We start from the raw sequence: 8598 nt of genomic DNA, 5'->3' as shown, positions 1-8598 counted from the left end.
TTATTTTTAGTCCCTTATAGTTTCTTTGTATTTTGTTCCTTGAGGAGACGTTTGTCCAGGTGCAAGCACTGCAGCAAAGGGTCCCAGGTCCCAGGTCCCAGCCTGTCTCACAGGCAGCCAGCAACTGCAAAGCTGTGGAGAGGAGGAAGGTGGTTGAGACTTTCAAGGAAAAAGCTGGAGTGGAGAGAGCTGGGGGAGAGGAATAGATGAGCTTAGAGAGGCAACGAGGGCCATGTCACTGTGAGCTTTATAAAAAGGCTGATGCTTGGGCCTAGGGTTGCAAGGCTTAGCAAATGAAAATACAGGATACCCAGTGACACTGGAATTTCAGATACACAAGAAATAAATACTTCTTTAGTACAAGTATGTCCCACTATTTCCCAGGACATACTTATACTAAAAAGTTATACATTGGGTATCTGAAATTTCAGTGTAACTGGATGTCCTCTGTTTTATCTGGCAACCCTACTTGGGCCCCACCCCTAGAGATTCTGATTCTGTTGGTCTGGGGTCAGGCCAGGCCTAGTTATTGTTCACAAGCTCACCAGGTATTTCTAACGTGTGCCCAGGAGCCACTGATGTAGGGCCTTGTTTATGGATTTTATTCTGTATGAGATGGAGAGTTGTATAGGGTTTGGGGCAGCAATGTGACATATTTTCACCTTTTCAAAGGATCCCACTGGCTCCTGGTGGTGGAATAACGGATAAGAGTGGGCATGGGTGACTCTGCTTCGGAAGCTGTTGCAACGGTCCAGGTCGGGGAAGGGGCCTGTGTTTGTTGAGTGCCTGCTATGGGCTAGGCACAATAAAAGTATATCCTGGAGGCATAGGTTCCTGGGTCCTGCCCCTCACCAACCCAGTTTAGAATTTCTCAGGGGTGTGGAAGCCTAGAATTTTACATTTTTAACAAGTTCCCCTGGTGATTCTGGTGTTCAATCAGGTTTAGAACAACCAGTTGATTGGATTTGATTCTTCCAGAAATTACAGAAATAACCATGAATATTGTTCAGGGACCATTATCCTTGTGGCTGGTTCTTCATGTCCCATACATACTTTATATCATTTAATCCTATGCAGTTTGTGCTATTATTAGCCCCACTTCACAGAGGAAAGAACTGAGGCTCAGCGGGGTTAAATAACTTGGGCAGGGTCACCGAGCTACAAGATGGCAGAGCCAGGATTTAATCCCAGATCTGGTTGATTCTGCTATCCTGCCATCCCATAGGCTCAAACATCAGTACAGGTTCAAAGATACTTAGATGAGTTTTGGATGATGGCTCCCCAAAAGAAGGAGGCTCCTTTGCTATGCTCCATTGATGTCTGTCCTTCCAGGATGTGAGTGGGGGCTGGCCTGGCATGAGTCTTTGTTGAATGGTACTGAATTCTGGGGGTGACGTCACTGGAAGCAACCCCACATCCCTTCCCGTAGAATATCCTTATGATGCCGTTGTGCTGAACTTGAGACTGAATGACACAGAAGTTCATTTATGGTCACTTCTTTCCTAATGACACTCAAATAAACAGGGCTACCATGGGGAGGGACTGGACACAACCACAGAGGAAGGTCAGGGTGGAGGGTGCTGTGGATGATTTCTGGTTACTGTGGATATTGTTACATTGCTGAGCAGTTTCTTATTTGTTCTAAGGTGTCTTTGACCCAAAGAACTAAACATCTCTCTGTTAATGGGACTATCAACTAGAATTGGCCAATCTAAGTGGCAGCCATTTAGGGTCAAAGACACTTGGGTTAGTATTTTCCCCTATTGTTCTTGTCTGTTAGGTAATAATTTTGTAGTCTTCTGCCTTATCTCTTACACAGAAGTTTGAGTGATGACCCTCTACCTGCTTCTCATCTAAGAATGCTTTGCACTTACCCCTGATCTGATCTGCACTGATATGGATCTCAGTGCATGAGACCCATATCACTGGTGGTACACAAGATATCTTCAGCTGGTACATGAACTTGCATTAAATCACCTTGAATGATGCATGAGAAAGTTATTCCCTTTAATCCTTATTCTATTGAGAACACAGTTTGATGCTATGGAATCTTTTTTGTTGTTGGTGAGGTACAATTTTTATTTGTTTCTGATAAACTAATAATCAAGGCCTTTAATTAAACTCATATTTAAACCATTTTTCTTTGTGACTTACAGGTTCACAAACACACAAAAAGTATATATATTTCTTTTTTTAAAAACAACTTTATTGAGATATCTTTGACTTACAAAATTATATGTATTTGAGGTATACAATTTGAATTTTTAATAGTATATGTATACCTTGTAAAAGATCATCCCAGTCAAGCTAAATAACTTAATCCATCACGTGTACGTAGTTACCATTTGTGTGTGTGTGTGTGTGTGTGTGTGTGTGTGTGCGGCACGCACGTGTGTTGAGACTTGCTTTAAGATCTATCCTCTTAGCAAATTTCAAATATACAATATAGTATTGTTACCTATGGTCACCATGCTGTATATTAGATTTCCAAAACTCATAGTCATTCATCTTGCATAACTGAGACTTTGCACCCTTTGACCAACATGCCTTCATATCTCCCTTCTCCCTCCACCCAAACCCTGGCAACTACCATTCTACGCTCTGCTGCTATGAGTTTGACTATTTTAGATTACACACATAAGTGAGATCATACAGTATTTGTCTTTCTGTGTCTGGCGTATTTCACTGAGCACAAGGTCCTCCAGGTTCATCCACGTTGTTGCAAATGAGGCAATTTCCTTCTTTTTTTAAGGCTGAATAGTATGCCATTATACTCCTATAACATTTGCTAATCTTCCTTTTTAACAAAGGGAGAATGGGCCTCAGCTCAGAGTCTTCGACTCTCCAAAATATTGAGTTAGGATTTAAACATCCTGTTATTTATTTATATAATAACCTTTTTATTTTGGAAGAATTTTAGATTGACAGAAAAGTTCCAAAAACAGTACAGAATTCTTACCTAAGAATCATATAATGTTTCACCTTGTTTCCCCAATGTTAACATCTTACATAACCATGGTACATGTTTCAAGACTGAGAAACCAATGTTGTAATAGGGAAGAACAAATCTGACAATGTATTGGATCTGTTCCTTTTACTTTAAGCTTTGTATTTTATTGCTTTTGCTACAAGTTAACAATGTTGCCTATAGCTTGAAATACACAGGATAGCCCATTCTGGAGGCTCTGACCTTTAAAGGTCTAACGCTTTTCCATTCATATAGAGATAACAAGTTGCAGAGCAGAGAATAACATTTGCCTTGTTGGAAGTTTACAGAAACATGGTGATCTATCCTATGTGGACAGCTGCAAGAATAAAGGATTCTGACACCAAGAAGTTTGTAGCAACCAGACACACCCCCTCCCCTTTTAGTATAAAAGAAGCCTGAATTCTACCTCCGGTAAGTGGTTCTTTGGGACACGAGTCCACCATCTTCTCGGTTTGCTGGCTTTCCGAATAAAGTCACTATTCCCTGCCCCAGCAACTTGTCTCTCAATTTATTGGCCTGTTGTGCTGTGAGCAGTACGAACTTGGACTTGGAAACAACATTGGTACATTACTGTTAACTAAAGTATAGACTTTATTCATTGGTTTTTCTACTAATGTCCTTTTACAGTCCCAGAATCCCATCTGGGGTACCACGATGCACTTAGTGTTTTTTTTTTTTTTGTTTGTTTGTTTGTTTTCAGCATTGATTTCACTTTAAAAATCTTTTCTTTTTAAATTTAATTTACTTTTGGCTGCATTGGGTCTTTGTTGCTGCGTGTGAGATTTCTCTAGTTGTGACGAGTGGGAGCTACTCTTCGTTGTGGTGTGCGGGCTTCTCATTGCTTCTCTTATTGAGGAGCACGGGCTCTAGGCATGTGGGCTTCAGTAGTTGTGGCACGTGGGCTCAGTAGTTGTGGCTCATGGGCTTAGTTGCTCCACTGCATGTGGGATCTTCCCAGACAAGGGCTCGAACCTGTGTTCCCTGCATTGGCGGGCGGTTTCTTAACCACCGCACCACCAAGGAAGTCCCCAAAAATCTTTTTATTACTTTCTGCAACAGCAAATGACCTTGGCTTTTTCTTTATGATAGAGACATCATTTTAAAACATTAAGCAAAATGAGATTATTTTTAAAAGACAGTAATAGTAAAAGTAACATGCAGATGTAGCAAAAAATTCTCAGTTTCCTCTGGGTTGACTTCACCCATGGGAAAAACCTCCCCATAGGCTGGCAAGATGGCCAGATTGGTTTCTCTCACTAGTCATTAGAATGTATGTTTCTGGGAATTCCCTGGTGGTCCAGTGGTTAGACTCTGCGCTTCCACTGCCAGGGGCCTGGGTTTGATCCCTGGTCGGGGAACTAAGATCCTGCAAGCCATGCAGAGCGGCCAAAAAAAAAAAAGAATGCATGTTTCCGTTAGGATGTCTGGCCACTGTTGTATCCAACGCTTCCCAATGTGTGGCCAAAATCATAATGACACCAATGATTTATGGAACATAAAATCCAGAGGTAGATGGTTCCAGAGTTGGCCCCAAAGCTCAAAGACCTAAGCTCTTTCCATCTTTCATCATCCTCAGTATGTTGGCTGTTGCCCTTCACTGTGTCATGCTGTGGCCCAAATGGCTCCTTCAGTGTCAAGCATTCTTAAGCAGTAGTGTTCAAAAGCAGAAAAGAGAAAAAGGGAGCTCTCCTCATGAGCCTTTCCTCATGGTTTCTCTCCCATGGTGGAAACGATTTCCCAGAAGCCCCTTTGCTGGGATCACATGTCTGGATCACATGATCACCCGTGGATGCAAGGGAGTCTGGGAAAGCAAGGAATCTGGCAAAGGGGATTGGCTCAGGCCAGTCCTAACATTTGCAGAGCTCAGGGCAAGAACACAAAGTGATAAAAAAATAACATGTCCTAACCTTCCAACCAGACAGACACACCTTCAAACCACAGGGAATATCAGGTGTGAATTTAGAAATCCTTCAGCACCTCAGAGTTCCACGCCATGATGTGGCTCCTGGTTTACTGCCCATCTTCCTTCTCTTCCCAGCCCCAATTCCATCCCATACCACATGAGGTCTCCCACACAGGTGTGTGGACACTCCAGCCCATGCATCCAAGATCTGAATACCCCTCCTGCAAACAGCTGCCACTTGGCCACTCCTCAAACCTAGGAATGTGTGTAGTGGCTGCACCCTTAGGAGAATGGGTCAGGGGAGAGGTTCACTCCTGCAGTCTGAAAGTGGATTTGGGGCAGTTTGGACAGGGAATATTGGGGTACCAGGTACCCAGAGCGTGGGCTTAGGTGGGCACATCCTCTTGGCCTCGTAGGCTCCTGTCTCCATCAGGATGGACGAGGCCAGAGGGGGGCCCTCTAAAGGATGGGGCCCAGAGCAGAGGCTGCTCTTGCGGGTATTGATGGGGCACATTGCTGCACAGAGAAAATCAGGTTTCTCTGAAGGAGAAGGTGGAATGGCTATTGAGCAGGCGGCCCTTAGTGCCCCAGTGTGAGCTCAGTGGGGCCAGGGGTCTGATGTTTTATTGACCCTCATCTCCCTAGGACCTAACCCAATGCCTAGCGTATGGTAGGTGTTTAATACATGTTTACTGATTGAATAAGTGAGTGAATGAATGAATAGCTGTGTTAGTACCACTTGAAATTGTCCTGCATCCCCTCCCACAGGGATGGATGCCGTTGGAGGCCAAGTCCCAAGGAAGTTTATCTGGGGTCTGTAGCAGAGCAAACCCCAGCACTCTGGACACCGTTCCCGCTGCACCCCGACTCACTACCATGCTCACCTCCGGTGGACAGCTGCAGGGTCTGCCAGCAAGAGTCTGCTCTTGCTATTTCAGAGTTTCAGTGCTGCTGAATAACTCTGAGCACTTCCATGCTAAGCCTTTCATGTGCCGTAGTGGACCCCACAGCCTGGTACACCGGACCCTCTGCCGCCAGGCCCGGCTTTCTTCCCTGTTCCTGACAAATTCCTGACCTAGACAGGCCCACTCTCTGTCCCTGAATATACTCTGTGTTTTCCAACTTCCATACTTTTCTCACACTATTCCTGCAGTACCCTCATTCACCCCATTCTTTCTGTCTGTTCAAATCAAACCTTTCCTTCAAGACCCAGCCAGTTCCTACATCCTTCCTGAGGCTTGCCCTGGCCACCAAAACCCCCTTCCTTATGTCTTCCCTAGGAGTTCACATATGCCATGTCCTGCCCTGGGGCACTCTTCCATTTAACATTCAACAGAGGTTGTAGACCTCACAGAGCACCGGGTCTTAGGGGAGGGAATAAGGAGGTACTGGAATCCTCTGGGTAGCTATCTTATTTATTATTTTTATTTTTAAAAATTTATTTTATTTGTATATGTTTGGCTGCATTGGGTCTTTGTTGCTGCATGCGGGCTTTCTCTAGTTGCTGCAAGTGGGGGCTACTCTTCATTGCTGTGCGCAGGCTTCTCAGTGCGGTGGCTTCCCTTGCTGCGGGGCACGGGCTCTAGATGCACTGGCTTCAGTAGCTGTGACGTGTGGGCTCAGTAGTTGTGGTGCATGGGCTCTAGAGCATAGGCTCAGTAGTTGTGGCGAACAGGCCTAGTTGCTCCGTGGCACGTGGGATCTTCCTCGACCAGGGCTTGAACCTATGTACCCTGCATTGGCAGGTGGATTCTTAACCATGACGCCATCAGGGAAGCCCTAGCTAGCTTATTTAAAAGAGGGATATTGAAGGATATGACAGGTGGTCTCGTGGATAGGCAGGACAGGACTGGCAAATAGCCAGGCCTCACTGAGACTGGCGATTCGGGATATCAGGACCTGAGGCTTTTCTCTTTGCCTCTCGGGGGACACGTGCCCCCTCTTGTCTGCCTCTGTATCAGCTTCATTCATCACTCACATCCAACTCTTTATTGTACTGTGACATAAATCTGGCTCTGGACTGGCTATCTTAGCTTTCCCTCTCTATGACCTCATAACCCAAGCACCCACGAGTGATTCAGTGCTCCTTTGCCTGGAAGTGAAACAACATGGTCAAAAGGGTTTAAGCAAAGAAAAAGAATTTGTTGATCCATGTAACTATTGAGAAGTTCAGAGGGAAGTCAGGTTTCAGGTGTGGCCAGATCTAGATACTCAAATAATATGATTAGGAACCTCTCTCTATCACTGGGCTCAGCTTTGCTCTGGGTTGGCTTCATCCATAGAAAAATCCTTCCCTTGGTGGGGCAAGATGGTAACCGGAAAGTCCAAACATTCTACCAGCCTAGCAACTCTGGCAGAGAAAATACCTCCTCCAGGTAGCTCCAGTAATATTCCTGGGTAGAGCTGACATTGGCTTAGCTTTGAACCAGACCTTGTGGCCAGGGGACGTGGTGCTTTGATTGGCAGGTTTGGGACACATGCTCTACCCATAAAAGACGAATATGGTATTGTTACTATCAGAATCCACTTGGACTGAGATCGGGTGGGGAGGAGGCAGGCCTCTCAAAGAGAGACCCAATCAAGTTGGAGTTCATCTCTAATTAGCTGTGACGGGGTGGGGATTGACTCACACCTGCTGCTCTCTCTACTCAACACCTCTCGTTCTTCTGCAAATAGCATTCTCCTTTGTTTGAGGTCCTTCTCCTTCCTAATCACAAGATTCTCTTGGGGCTGCTAGTCACAGCCCTGCTGGTCACAGAGGAGGGGCGTGTGACCCAAGATGACCAGTCAGACTCCTTCCTTGGGACTTTTCATCATTTAACCAAAGGAAGAACGTCTACTCCTTTCTTTCTGGAGGTGAAGCTAGGAAGACATGAGTAGGAGCTGGCCAAGTTTCCAATCTCAAGGACAAAGCTGGTTGGTGAGAACAAGACTCAAAGAGAGTCTTTGAGAGAGAACAGGAGATGGAAATGGAGAGAAACAGTCTGAATGAAGCCCCATACCTTAGTTTCATGGTTGCCAAGACCCAACAGGAAACTGCCTTTGCCACCATTTGGTTAAATGAGCCAATACATTCATCTTTTTTCTAACTTGGGCAGCTAGTGTTTCTTGGGCACATCCTGTGTGCCGGCACACTGTGCTAAATGGTCTCTACAGGTGATCTTGTTTGATGCTCATAACTCCATCATTATTTCCCCATTTTATAGGTGTGAGAACGAGGATTAGGGAGTTTGAGAGACTCATTCATACAGCCAGTAAGTAGCAGAGTCAGGATTCAAACCAGACAGACCATCTACAGAGCAACCCACAAAGCTCTAAAACCCTGGGTGAATTGGTTGTGGATGGGGCAGGCATCCGAATGCGGGATTAGCGCTGGGTACCAGCCTCAGGCCCAGCCTTTGCCCTCAAGCTGCTTAGACTCTATAGCGTTGTTAAGTTAGGTTTAAAGTTTTATTTTTTCACTGTGAAATATGTACAGAAAAGCACATCCGAGATGTAGGCACTGTTTATAAATAATTAGAAAATAAGTCTCATCTGTGTAACTATCGCCTAAGTCCAGAAATAGAAAATGAGCAGCATTCCAGAGCCCCACTGGCTGCCTCTCCACAGGGAGAACTGCCTCCTCTAGAGCTACCCTTTGTCTTAGACTGTCCAGATCTCACGCTGGGGTCTGATTTTAGCACCTATGTGCATATCTTCTTTCCCT

Source organism: Lipotes vexillifer, unplaced genomic scaffold (assembly GCF_000442215.2).
Source record: "Lipotes vexillifer unplaced genomic scaffold, Lipotes_vexillifer_v1.1 scaffold496, whole genome shotgun sequence".
In the NCBI taxonomy this organism is placed as follows: Eukaryota; Metazoa; Chordata; class Mammalia; order Artiodactyla; family Lipotidae; genus Lipotes; species Lipotes vexillifer.
Note: the sequence above shows the minus strand (reverse complement) of the source record.